Below are 16,150 nucleotides of genomic sequence, written 5' to 3' on the forward strand. Positions count from 1 at the left end.
TTATATCTTTTACAATCAAAAAGGTCTAAAATGTTGATCAGTTCTTCATGTAAGTAATAGAAAACATGATAAATATTAAACCTATGAACCTGTTACAGCAGGGAGAGTAGTAACTGCAGCAGGATATGATGTAGTTGACATGTTTGTCATCTTGATCGAGTTCCCCTTTAGGATGTATAGTTAAGGATGGTTAGGGTTCTTGAGAGAAACCCGGTTTAGAAGAGAGAGGAGACACATGATTTTCTTATGTGTGTGAGATTAAGTTATGTTATTAATTTATTCTCTCAATATATACACCCAAGGGGAAACCCTTTACTAGCTATTAAATGTAATATGGCCCATCAACAATTACCAAGCTAATATATAATAAGGTATAATTAATTATTTTGATCTATTATCATATAAATGATAATGATGGCCATATAAATAAATATATAAAATATACTTATTCTTACATTCTCCCACTTGGCCAAGTAATCATTTATTATGAGTATTAGATAAGCCTGATAAGGAGTTAACACTCATTTTAGTTTTAAACTCAAACTGGAGCAGAGAAATACAGTCATAGAATTGAACATCAGCTCAAGGCCCCCATTAATCATACTGCAGTCCTTATTTAAAACCTAAGTAGTTATGATCAAAATTTAAAGTAAGCCCGTCAGAACGTTTGATTTTCATTATAATTTGTCTATATGTCAATATGCATGCAGAACATATTAAGAGACATACAAAATCAAAGCTGATGAGGAAATTTAATAGTTTATCATTCATACTATGATATGATGTTGCGCATAGCCATCAATAACCCGTCATTATTATAAGCGCTTTCATAATAATTATGGGTGAGACTTTTAGTTATCGGATCCTTAAGCATATCATGAATGTATTCGATACGAAAATTTAGATTCCTCAATTCGTTCATAAACGAATAATTAGTTTCTTATCGAAATTTAATGCAGCACCTCTCAAACTGTTACTGTTTGAGAAAACATGGCAGCTGACTTTATCACAATAAGTCTTCAATATATAATTTATATGGAGTTTAATAAAACTTATGAGTCCACTAATAAATGTTCAACAACATTTATTGACAACAGCGTTGTAATTAATCAACATATTATGTCGTTATGACTTTGGTTGTCGTTATCAGTTCATTATGACTCCTCCATGAGATAGATTTATCTGTTGACATAAGAATATATCCTGAAAACTACATTGTGTTATCTTTGAATATAACAAAGTTTAGGGTAATCAATCGTTTGAGTTCTCACTTCTTCATTTAAAATTATAGTTTTTCGTTTCTTTTAAAAATATTTTAATACTCTTTTAGATGCTTCACATTAATCTAGACATATCTAGTGTGTTGCAATTTTGAGTAATATCTGAACGAGTATAGACTTGAACATACATAAAGCTTCTACTTAATGAAGCATAAGGTAATAATCTCAATGATCCTATTATCCTCTAAATAGAGCAATATTGTTTGTTACATGTGTAAGGACCCATTTAAGGTAAAACTTATAGAACAAAACTAACGTCCATTTGGGTCTATCTCAGAATGTTATGATATCTATTACGTAAGAGATATCTCTGAGATCTATCATATCAAAGTATGTACGAACAATGTTTTGAGTTATGTAACATATACTTGTCAGTAGAATGTCATCTATATAAGGACAAGTTTGTTTTTAGTTGCTCCCACTCATCTTGAGGTAGGTACATTAATCCACTTAATTTTTGATGAAAATAATTGTATAAAGATTTCATCACACTTTTATATTTGCATTAACCAATATATGGATTTTATTGACTTATAGACTAAATGTTCTTTGACCTTCAGTTTATAACTTTTAGGTTGTTTTATGAACAAATAGGTATGTAAGCCGATTGTTAGGGAAAGTTGTTTTAATGTTCATCTAATGTAGCTCTTAACTATTATAAGCTACTAGAACAATAATGATCCTTAAAGAAATCTTTTGTAATATAGGTAAGAAGATTCTTTGATAATTGGTTTATCCTTAAATATAACCTTTAACAATCAATCGTGCTTCTTATTTTGTTAACGTTTCGTATTGGGATGTAGTTTAGTTATGAACACTCTAAGGTGATTCAACCAAATCTCAAAACGTGATCCTGACTTATGGAGTCAATTATGATTGATGCTAATGGTTTAATTATAAGGGGTATGATCATTAAAATTTCCAACATCCATTTCAACTTTAGTTAGGGAGGTTACATAATCATCAAAGTTAGTAGGTTTTAAAACCTAGATGGCCTCCTAAGTTGATTATTGGGTAATTTTAAAAATCTCGTTTTTATAGATTAGCTCTTGATTAGGTTGCTATCATTTTTAGGATTCTAAGTATGTAAGAGTTGGTGCAGTATGGTGTACAAGAGGTGTAATTGGAGTTTAAATATGGAGTAAAATAATGGCTCTCTTCCCCCCCCCCCCCCCCCCGCCTCTTGTACTTCTTACAAGTCATTATAAGGACTTTTACTGCTCCCACTGACCTTAGAGGCCTTTAGGAAATTAGCATGCTTAGGATAAATATTTAAAGACCAATAGATTCTACCAGAGAAACAAGTTAATAATATAAGTTGTTGCAGTTTCTCTTGGTGAGGATTAGTTTAGTAAGAAATCTGAATTTGCCCACGTTTAAGCAACAATGAAACTTTTGTAAGAGTAGTAGTAGTAAATTCTAAAGAGATAAGTTTTGATGAAATAGTGTTGTGATGGAGCAGTGTCTTGTACAAGAGGTGTAATTGAGATAATATCAAGTTTTCACTCCCCCACCTCTTGCAAATCTTGTAAGTTATGATTGAGAAACTTAAGGCTCCCACCGATCTTTAATATCTTTAGGAAAACTACCTAAAGAGTTTCAATGATGTAAGTGATGTGGGAATTTCTCATACATATTTTAGACTTGATTTGATTTCATTAAGTATATATGAATGGATCTCTTTAAGACCATGGGCCATAGAAGTGAGATTAGATACAAATAAATAGCCTTTTAAATGATAAAATAATTATGTCTGAATATTCTGTTTGAATAATTTCCACGAATGTAAGTGATATGTAACTTCTGGTGGACCCATACTTATTTCTTATGCCAAATAATGTTTAGGGCACCTAACACATGATTTAAAATCACTAAAATAACATTATATGAAAAATCACCCTCATCAACCATGTCATGATTTCTCATGAAATTTGGTTTTAACGGATGAATTTTATAGGTCTCATTTGTCTTTTGTTATTATTATTATTATTTTTTTGCATGATAACAAAAGTTGTGAATGTATATAGTATCATCTAGTTCTATTTTAAAAATGTTAAAATCCAGATATTGATAACAAATAAAATGAGAGTTTAAGGTAAGAGTGACTTTATGTTGGCTATGCAAACCTCATAACTGTCATAATGTAGCTTAAGTATTGATACTAAATTCGGATTAATCTCCAGAATATTTAAGGTATCATAAAGCGTAATTAAAAGACAGTTTATCATGATTCTAATAACTTTAACATGTAAATATGTCACCAACACTCGTGTTAGTTATTTGTTGGTCTTGGGTAAACATATAGAACTAGACTCAACCAATAATGTGTTAATGAGAATATTAGGTTAGCAAACTTAAATATCATTAATATATAACTATCAATTTTAGCCAGTTATTCTTTTGAATTATGGATAATCTTGTAATGCCTATACCTAATCTAATGGCATATTTTTGCAATGAGATTTCTCCATGGAGAACTTAAAGCTGGAAGTAATACTTGTATTTTGTATATGAACCTTAGAATGATCCTCTTTTAGGTTTTAGTGGTAGTGAGTTGAATAACATCTTATTTTCCAGTACCGGATGCTTCTTTTCATGTACATATGTTGCTGATCAACACACTCATTTTCCTTTGGTACTTCTGAGTATTATAGTTGATTTTTTTAGGCACCAAATTGTACTATTGAAAATTTGAGTATGCAATGTACTAGAATATTGTATTTAATATCATGTGTGAGCCATTAATTTTATGGGTCATGATTGTACATTATGATATATTCAATAATACCATCTAACCTTATAGTTAGAATTTTTAAGGAGTGCATGAATCTTGGGAGTTATTTTGATTAGTCTTAGGAAAAACTAAATCTCGAATAACTCTAGTGATAGCATTTATTTATATAAGTTCTTGGTTATCATTATCGTAATAGACATTATGATTGACTCATTCCATTTGTTAGGCTCTAGTTTTCAATGGAATGATTGTTATTAAAAAGAGCATTAGGATAGTCATATCATGTCTTAATGGATATTAAAACTGAGAAGAGCTAAATGTTATTAAAACTCGTTATGACGTAAAACTTATATTATGTTTTAATATTAGAGTGGATGATTTGGATGAGATGGTTATTTATAGAAGAAAGTTATAGTCAGTAATGTTATGGGATATTAAAATAATACAGATTAAAATTTATGATCATTAATTAATGAAGGATCATTAATGTGAGGATCATTATTGAAGATGTGATATGTCTATTATTAACATCAAACTAATAGACAATAATTAAAAGTTCTATATAACAAAAAATAAATCACCTTTGGGAAGAAAAAAAATTTATTTAAGTATGTGTGCAAAACAATTGTAGCATATCACCTTTGGGCAGAAGTGAGACAATTATTTTAATTATGCACATGCTAGTTTTGCTTGATAAAAATGTAACACATCACCTTTGGGCAGAAGTGATACATTTATATCATGTTAGGAAAAACTAACAAAAGCTTGTAGTTAGACTTGAATGAGAGTAGACGTAACACATCGCCTTTGAGCAGAAGTAATACATCAAAATTCATTCAAATTAAGCTATTTAGTTTTGTAAAACATTTAATGTATTTTAAGTTTAACAAAACTAATAAGTTATGCGTTTTCGGTCAACGATATAGTTTCCAGTAAACCTTTTAGTTCTTGGTTAAATTATGGTATTCGGTAAAATGTAGGTTGGCGGTAAAATAATTAGTTACCGGAAAAATATAAATAACCGATACTTGTTAGCCTCAAGCCTGATAACTGTTATGTCATACCCCAACCTACGGCGGAAATGCCGAGGCGTGAACTGATTGCCACAGCTCACAAGGTTACAACAATGAAATTATAAAGCGTCAATATCTAATTAATTTATTTATTATCAACCAACATTTAAATAAAACAAAAATAAAGAGAATTACAAATACAAAACCAACTATTCTTGTATATGTTTATTATCCTAAAGTCATCTCTACGTGAGCTTCAGTTCGATAAGCAATCCAAATCTATAACCTGCAAATGCGTACAAAATATATATTTGTCAACAACACATGTTGAGTGAGTAGATCACCAGTTTTGACACATACAAAAATGGTAATATATAATGTTATAAATGAATATATATAAAAGTAGGCAAAACTGTTATCTGTGAGTATAAAGAATGAAATCGTTAAGCAAGTAATGAGTGTCGGTGAAACCATTGCCAATGCGATCGGGCTCCGGCCACTACGACGGTCGTATGATCATACTATAATGAGATTATGTTTGACCTCTCCGAATGCGATTCAAGTAAGCAAGTAAGCAAATAGCAAGTAACAGACGGTCATTCAATTGATACACAGCACAAAGATCACAGTTTGCGTTTGAGAAATAATAAGATATATAATTTGATAAATGGTACTCAAGTGTCCCCAAAACATTTGAAAACAAGTAAAATAGGGGAGTGATTACTCACCTGATAAGAGGAACGAAATACAAATGAGGATGATGAGAGAAGTAAGCCCTTCGGGATATAGCGACAAGGATTCCTAGTAATATAGGATAATATAAATTAATTATAAATGATTTAACATAATTTAATCTTATGAGTTATTAACAAGTGAGATAATGAGTATAATAGATTTGGGATTTCGATGTTATTTGGGTTATGTTGTGATTAGAATGGTTATTAATTAGACGTTTGATTCCATCGGTAATTGTTATTATGAAAACAATATCATTAGTCGTTATTTAAATTAAAAGAATTGCTTGTTTCTTATATAATCTAAGTTATAATAATTAATTTAAATAAATATGAGTTACGATATACTATAATAATAAACGTTTAGATACTTAGTTATAATAAGTTTGATGTTTTAGAATCTTTAACGAAAACCAAACCTTAAAATATAACTTGTACTATATTAAATAATTTGATACTAACGTTAAAATATATTTATTTATAATACAATATGAATTTTGAGGATATTTATCAAAAATCTAATTTTTATAATTAATACGTTTAAAATACGATTGTTACAGTTTTACAGAATGAAACATATATATATATATATATATAACATTAATAAAAACAAATTTATAAAGACGTTTGACGACGAGTATACACCAATAATGGTGTCGGGTTTTGATAGAGTAACATTAATATAGAATTATTATGAATATACTTATAATACAAATAAAATAAAATATATAGTAATATATATATATATATATATATATATATATATATATATATATATATATATATATATATATGTAAATGAAAGCTTTTACGAGATTTGACAAGGAAGACAAACTCCAAAGTGTTGGTTTAAATAAAATAAAATTTATTTAATAATTAATATTAATTATAAGTAATTAAAATATAATTTAAGTAATTAATTAAACACCTAAAACTTAAAACAATTCACCAAAAATAATAAAAATCCAAAACTGGGCTGGCCAGGGCTCGAACCTGCGCCCCTGGCCGGCTCAGTAGTTGGACTAGCAAGACAACTGAATAACATCCAGAAACAAGAATTTAAATACCCAGAAGCAGATTATCCCCAAATCCGCATGAACCCTAATTATCAAATTGATGAACCTGCTTGTTATTTGTTCAATTCGTATTAGGGCTTTTGTAGTACAGAGCAAAACGAACTTGTTGAAATGTTTAATTACCAGATTTGTTGAAGAGTAGATGGAGAACGACGAGGGAGGGACGGCGGCCAAAACATCATCGGGTGTTGATATCAGCAGCGAGTTATAATCCAATTCAAGTTAGGGATTGGATCGTGAGGGTGTAATGAGCGTGTATGTAAGTTTAATTGAATTATTATCAACTGAAAATGGTATGTTGACATAGCGATCAAAGACGGTTTGATTATTTTTGTTAATCCGCGTCATAATGATCTTGGTTTCCAAATCAATAATGTCGTTTTACTACGTAATACATATGCAGATGATCACAGATAATCAATTCCAAAGTTATAGCGAGGATTCAGCTTCAAGAAAACGATGTGGGTTATGGTTACGGGTTCAAAAGGGGTTCCGGGTCTTGGGTTCCTATTTTAAACCAATTATATGGGTTATAGATATGGATTTTGCATTTTAGCCCCTACAGTATATGGTTGAATACCAAAAGGGTTAAAAATAAGGGTTGGATGGAGATTGAATATAAGCGAAAGTTCTTTTATGTAGTTAATTAAATGTAATAGATAATAATAATAATAATAATAACTCGTGAACGACACGTATTGTTGATATAAAAAAATTTCCAGAAACAATAATGGGTCGGGTAACGGTATTTTAATTTAAACGAAGAAAACCCGAGTTGTTACAGTCTCCCCTACTTTAGGGAATTTCGTCCCGAAATTAAAGAATACTATAACAACACCTTTAGATTTTGAGAAAAAGAAAATTTTAAATATAACTTTTAAAATTTATCATAACACGGAACTTTGATTAGTAAAAACAACGCTCCAAATGAAAAAATCCTATAAGGACACTTATATATAGGATGTACCAGCGGCGTATCCACCATGTACTTATCATCTCTACATTTGTACCGTTATCCCAACTACTTTTGATTCTATATTATGACACACGATTGTACGTCTTATGATTTCCATGCGAGGATTTGGATAATTATGTAGGCCTCCATAATTACTTAGATCGTCGGATGGTCCACATAACTCGTCCTATCGTGTGGGTTACAAAACATTTGAAGGTGTACAAAGAATTTGGATGACATGATTTTGTGAGAAAAGTTATTAATTTATTATAAATTTGAGGAAAGTGTTAACATATTATAAGAGCATTGAGAGTTGATTTATTATATGTGTAAAATCAAAAGATTATATAAAATATTTCTAATAACGCAATTTAGGTGAACTTTCAAGTTTGATTAATGTATTTTGTGAAAATTTTAAAGTAACTTAAAAGTTAAGATAAACGAAAACGTTGAAGTTGGGATAGATGATGCGTTGACGAGATCGATTGTGAAGAAAGAGAGTGGGGATACAAGCCAGCTAACAAATTTATGTGAACTTACCAAAAATTCTATCATTGAAAGGATAACATTAACAAAAGTTTATGAAGGAATTAATTGATAAATGTAGACGGATAATAACCTGTGAAATTTTTAAATATTGCAACATTCGAGGTAGAATTCATAAGACTGGGAGTACAAATTTGAACAAGGTTAAACGAAGACTTTGAGGGATTTAGTTTTGTTAAATGAGAAACTCATGAATTATAAAGAGAACTTTATACAACATTGAAATATCGCAATTGTGTATTTAAGATGAGGTAAATTAAATTATTAAAGTACTGGTAGTAGTAATTTGAGAATGCAAAAATATTAATGCAACAATTTATGTATACAAAATTTCAATAAATGAAATGAGTGGTCACGGAAATTAAATGAAAAATTCCTTTTAATAAAGAAAATTTAATTAAATATTGAGAGAGAAAATTTCCATGATGGAGATAATTTTGGTTAAATGATTAAGAATTCAATTTATAATAAAACTAAAACAGTTATATTTCAACGACGAAAATTTATAAGATGAAAGATAAATTGTGTAACATGATATCAATAAATATATTATGTACCAAAAATATTAATAATCGAGGTTGAGGGTAGAAATTGGCACACTTTCAATAATTTGATAAATAAGAAAATAAATGAGAAAAGACAATTTAAATAATATGATCGACTAATAACTAATTGTCGAAATTTTGTCTTTTAAAATTGAAGAATTGTTTCAGTTTATGAGAATCTAAATATTTTGATTAATTGACGTAATGTCAACGAATCAACTCCTAAGATTTTTTTTAAATAAAAACCAGGCAGGTAGATAAGTACGACAACCAACGATATTGATATTTGGAAAGATAAGAAAAAATATAATAAAAATTATTGTATGAGAAAAAAGATACTTAAAATGATGGATTTTTTTTTCCAAGTTGGGTTTGTTCCAAAATAACTAATTCAGACAAATAATCATTTAAGGTATAATTGAATACAAAATACGTTTAGAAGAAAATGATGAAGACGACAAAAATCTTCTGTGTGAAAACTTAACTACGATTGGTTTGATTCAAAACACCTTTGTTAATTGAGTTTATGAAAGCTTAAATAATTGAGGTTGAATGATTTGAGGCACCTCGAATAGGTTTGTGAAAACGAGGTTTGACTAAGGTAGGATTGATGAAATTAAGTCTTGTGGGTCTAGAATCTAATAAGCGAGAACAACCTTGTTACATGAAGAAAGCCTGAAAGGCATAGAGTTGGTAGGTTTAAGCTAAAGGAGCATGGGTAGTATGGTACGGTGTCGGTATAATTTGAACTCGGCGTGAATTAGTAAAGAACAATGCGTTGCGTAGGTGATTAGGGTCTCCATAAATATAGAAGGCATGTGTAGCAGGTGTATAAAGCTAAGTCGACGGCATAGACCGTTGTGAGACGTCTTGTGGTACGAGGCAAAAGATTACATTGGATATAAAGCGATATGTGGATATATTGAATGATGATAGTGGAAAGTGGAGCGTAATGAGTGGATTTTGACGTAAAGTTACTTGTTTGAGGTGCTATGATTTTGTTGAGATTGATTGTTAATTTGCTTGACAACATATAGTTGGTGTTTTAGACTCGCTTCTGTTACTGTTGTTATGAGAATGGGTAGGATAGATGAATTGAATTTATTAGCGAAGAAGTTAATTAACAAGATTGAATTGATTGCATTTATGTTTTGGAAATTGAGTTTATATTTTAGAGATCGCAGGAGCTATCTTCTCGACTAAACATGTGGCTATGAAGTGGTTATAAAAAAATAAATAAATGATTGATGTTGTTTGATAACTAGATAACATTCTATGATTAGTAAAGATGTGATTTAATGAGAAATTGGATAATAGTATAGATTTCATATGAGTTATCGCGTAAGACGAATCTTATATGTGTTTTGCTGATGTTTATTCATAACATAAGGATAAATTAGAATTCGAATTGAAAATCAATGAGTTAATTTGATGAGTGAATGAGTTTTATCAAAGTTTAATATGTTTTAACAAATTAAAATTTGAGGTTGAATACTTGAAATATGCTTAATAAGTTATATATATGATACCATAAGTATAAGAAAGCCATTTGATTCTTAAATTGTGTGATAATATTTAAATTAATTGAGGTATTGATATTATAATAATGTGATATGATGAATAGGTGAAAACCGATTTCAATGAGTTTAAATTGTTTTGTTTGACTCGTGATAACCGAATCTAGATAAACGAAGAATTTGTATCCGATCAGAAGAATAAAAATGTTTTGAGTGTATGAGTAGATCGAATCAATAGATCTTGATTCAAAAATGATTTAGTAAATAAGGAATTGAATAATTTAATAATAGAATAATTGAATAGGTAAATCAAATCATAAATTGTTTCGTATAAAATTAAACAAATAAAACAATTAACGAATGTTCTTCGAGGTGTTGGGTTTCCCATGAGCTTTCCATGGCGTTTTGTTTCCTCAACTTATTAGCATATCAAAACCAAAACAAATGTGTTAGTTGGCCTCTCATGAGCGTTACATGGCAATTTGAATGGCCCAACTTAATTAATGAATCAATGAATCAATTGAGTTTGTCGGCCCATGAGCGTTACATGGCGATTTGACCCACCAAACTAAATAACGAATAAATGAACTCAAGCGTAAGTAGTTGAACATCTAGTGTATCACCACGGATGATAATGGTCCAAAAAAATATCGCAAATATAACAAATGGTGCAAATGTACAGTTGGCGTGTCCATGGCGTCCCATGGGTTTTACACCCGACTAAACATTTTAAAAACAATAAAACACAATAAATTGTGTAATCGTTTGGCAGATTACGTTAAATGCTTAAAGTGTCGGTCGCATGACAATTTCCACTATGGCGGGAAATCTTGTCACACTCCCTAGTTTTAAGTGAAAACAAGCAAAAACAAAGCTAAGAAATTCGCAAGAAAATTTCCGACAATAAAAGGCAATCAAATAAAGTTTAATATAAAAATTTTAAGATTGAGGTATAGCCTCGAAGTTATAAAAATATTTTGAGAATGAGACATAGTCTCGGAGAAATAAAATATTTTGAGAGTGAAGCATAGCTTTGGAGTTATGTGTGTGCATGACAATAAAATAATCAATTAGTTAAACAGTTACATAAGTGCTTAATCTAGCAAGTAATTACGTAAGCTGTAAACAATCAAATAGAACACATCAGGTAAACAAATAAGCACGTATGGGGTTCCTAAGCATGATACTAAGGCACCACTAACGACCTATCTTAAACTTTCGGCTCTGATACCAATCTGTCACGCCCCAACCTACGGCGGAAATGCCGGGGCGTGAACTGATTGCCACAGCTCACAAGGTTACTACAATGAAATTATAAAGCGTCAATATCTAATTAATTTATTTATTATCAACCAACATTTAAATACAACAAAAATAAAGAGAATTACAAATACAAAACCAACTATTCTTGTATATGTTTATTATCCTAAAGTCATCTCTACGTGAGCTTCAGTTTGATAAGCAATCCAAATCTATAACCTGCAAATGCGTACAAAATATATATTTGTCAACAACACATGTTGAGTGAGTAGATCACCAGTTTTGACACATACAAAAATGGTAATATATAATGTTATAAATGAATATATATAAAAGTAGGCAAAACTGTTATATGTGAGTATAAAGAATGAAATCGTTAAGCAAGTAATGAGTGTCGGTGAAACCATTGCCAATGCGATCGGGCTCCGGCCACTACGACGGTCGTATGATCATACTATAATGATATTATGTTGGACCTCTCCGAATGCGATTCAAGTAAGCAAGTAAGCAAATAGAAAGTAACAGACGGTCATTCAATTGATACACAACACAAAGATCACAGTTTGCATTTGAGAAATAATAGATATATAATTTGATAAATGGTACGCAAGTGTCCCCAAAACATTTGAAAACAAGTAAAATAGGGGAGTGATTACTCACCTGATAAGAGGAACGAAATACAAATGAGGATGATGAGAGAAGTAAGCCCTTCGGGATATAGCGACAAGGATTCCTAGAAATATAGGATAATATAAATTAATTATAAATGATTTAACATAATTTAATCTTATGAGTTATTAACAAGTGAGATAATGCGTATAATAGATTTGGGATTTCGATGTTATTTGGGTTATGTTGTGATTAGAATGCTTATTCATTAGACGTTTGATTCCATCGGTAATTGTTATTATGAAAACAATATCATTAGTCGTTATTTAAATTAAAAGAATTGTTTGCTTCTTATATAATCTAAGTTATAATAATTAATTTAAATAAATATGAGTTACGATATACTATAATAATAAACGTTTAGATACTTAGTTATAATAAGTTTGATGTTTTAGAATCTTTAATGAAAACAAAAACTTAAAATATAACTTGTACTATATTAAATAATTTGATACTAACGTTAAAATATATTTATTTATAATACAATATGAATTTTGGGGATATTTATCAAAAATCTAATTTTTATAATTAATACGTTTAAAATACGATTGTTACAGTTTTACAGAATGAAACATATATATATATATATATATATATATATATATATATATATATATATATATATATAACATTAATAAAAACAAATTTATAAAGACGTTTGACGACGAGTATAAACCAATAATGGTGTCGGGTTTTGATAGAGTAACATTAATATAGTATTATTATGAATATATTATAATACAAACAAAATAAAATATTTAGTAATATATATATATATATATATATATATATATATATATATATATATATATATATGTAAACGAAAGCTTTTACGAGATTTGACAAGGAAGACAAACTCCAAAGTGTCGGTTTAAATAAAATAAAATTTATTTAATAATTAATATTAATTATAAGTAATTAAAATATAATTTAAGTAATTAATTAAACACCTAAAACTTAAAACAATTCACCAAAAATAATAAAAATCCAAAATTGGGCTGGCCAGGGCTCGAACCTGCGCCCCTGGCCGGCTCAGTAGTTGGACTAGCAAGACAACTGAGTAACATCCAGAAACAAGAATTTAAATACCCATAAGCAGATTATCCCCAAATCCGCATGAACCCTAATTATCAAATTGATGAATCTGCTTGTTATTTGTTCAATTCGTATTAGGGCTTTTGTAGTACAGAGCAAAAAGAACTTGTTGAAATGTTTAATTACCAGATTTGATCAAGAGTAGATGGAGAACGACGAGGGAGGGACGGCGGCCAAAACATCATCGGGTGTTGATATCAGCAGCGAGTTATAATCCAATTCAAGTTAGGGATTGGATCGTGAGGGTGTAATGAGCGTGTATATAAGTTTAATTGAATTATTATCAACTGAAACTGGTATGTTGACATAGCGATCAAAGACGGTTTGATTATTTTTGTTAATCCGCTTCATAATGATCTTGGTTTCCAAATCAATAATGTCGGTTTACTACGTAATACATAAGCAGATGATCATAGATAATCAATTCCAAAGTTATAGCGAGGATTCAGCTTCAAGAAAACGATGTGGGTTATGGTTACGGGTTCAAAACGGGTTCCGGGTCTTGGGTTCCTATTTTAAACCAATTTTATGAGTTATAGATATGGATTTTGCATTTTAGCCCCTACAGTATATGGTTGAATACCAAAAGGGTTAAAAATAAGGGTTGGGTGGTGATTGAATATAAGCAAAAGTTCTTTTAGGTAGTTAATTAAATGTAATAATAATAATAATAATAATAACAATAATAATAATAAAAATATTATTAACTCGTGAACGACGCGTATTGTTGATATAAAAAAATTTTCCGAAACAATAATGGGCCCGGTAACGGTATTTTAATTTAAACGAAGAAAACCCGACTTGTTACATGTTAATCCTAACAAATAATGAAACCATGAACGTATTCTGATAAGACGCAACTAGTTTTAAAATATTCTGATTATAATATCTAAGCTTATAAGTTGATTACAATTCAAAATAATAATAACAGTCATCGAAACATAGAGTTCTTTAAGATACACATTTTTAAGAAATACAATCGAATCCCAATATTTAAGGAATAAAATATGATTTAAAAGAAGATTATTCTATTCACATATGTGTTATCTAGTCTTTAAAATTTAAAGAATAAATATATGAACAAAATTATCCCTTATTTCAAGAATTTTGATAAATGATTGCACGGTATCATATCCATCAAACTAATAAATGGATTTCGTTTTATATCAAAATTAATGATGATATTGAAGTACAGTTCGAAAATTTTTATTAATTTTGATGAATAATTTATTATTATTATTATTATTATTATTATTATTATTATTATTTCATAATCGAAATCTTATACATGATTTTTAGCAGAATTCGGAAATACTAGGATTTATTGAATATGAATTTTAGCAATTTTAAACAATTTCAAATATTGTTTTTGTAATAGAACATGTAAAAAGAAACCGGAAAATTAGGATTTATCAAGTTTTAGTCCATGCCTTTTGATTCAATTCCAGATTTAGGGAAAACATGAAAAACTGATTAATCAACATCGCTCTGATGCCACATGTTGATCAGTTCTTCATGTAAGTAATAGAAAACATGATAAATATTAAACCTATGAACCTGTTACAGCAGAGAGAGTAGTAACCGCAGCAGGATATGATGTAGTCGACATGCTTGTAATATTGATCGAGTTCCCCTTTAGGATGTATAGTTAAGGATGGTTAGGGTTCTTGAGAGGAACCCAGTATAGAAGAGAGATGATGTAACAACTCGGGTTTTCGTTTACTTTATTAACATCAATTACCCGACCCGTTTCATGTCTGGAAAATTTTTTATCGCGTTTATCGGGTAAATATCATTAAATACTCTGTTATTCTTAATTAATATTACATATATATATATATATATATATGTATATACATATATAAATAACTTTCAGTTATATTCATTTTACACCCTAAAGTTTTAGTTTAACCCAATGTGTTTCCATACTTAAAGTTAAAGGACCATTTAGCAAAATCTGTTAATATAACCCAATAACCCAAACCCTTGACCCATAATCGTTGACCCGTATACCGAAACCGTAGACCCATTTGATTTCTTGAACCACAATTTACGTGATAAACTTGGAATTGACTTCTGGAAATCATTCATACCATAAACACAAGCTAAGCCGACATTATAATTAAGAAACACGATCAATTGGATCCGCAATGACTTTTTTTTAACTAAATTGTCCTAAGCCGTCATCAATATAAAAGATATCGTACAACAAAATTCAATTGCATCTGCAGAAAGGATCCCCAGATCAGCGCGAACGAAACCTCTATGGTTAATCGTATTATCGTGGTCCTTTTGACGTCCGTTTTGATCACGTTTTGGCTGTCCTTTGTTCATCGTGGTTCACCTTCAAATCGCAAAGGATACTGGTAATTTTTATATGATGTTAATTCGTTTTGGATCATTAATCAGAAACCCTATCGTTAATTAAACCAAAAACAAACATATTTAATCGATTTAGGAGTTAGGGTTTATATCTAATTTGGGGGTTAAACTAGACTGTTATATATTTAAACTATTTTTCTTATTCTTTAATCAACTCACCAGTTATCCCAACTGGTTTCTTGTGAGGATGTTAGTGTCTGTGAGCCGGCCAGGGCGCGGATTTGAGCCCCGGCCAGCGCAGATCTTTTTGTGAATAATAGTTCTTGTTATTTAATTATTGGTTTACTTATTTTACTAACACCCATGATAAATAAACGTTATTTTTGCAAAACCGACATGTTTTG

Source organism: Bidens hawaiensis, unplaced genomic scaffold (assembly GCF_021521415.1).
Source record: "Bidens hawaiensis isolate Kalapana, Puna unplaced genomic scaffold, B.hawaiensis_p1.1 tig00027318_1, whole genome shotgun sequence".
In the NCBI taxonomy this organism is placed as follows: Eukaryota; Viridiplantae; Streptophyta; class Magnoliopsida; order Asterales; family Asteraceae; genus Bidens; species Bidens hawaiensis.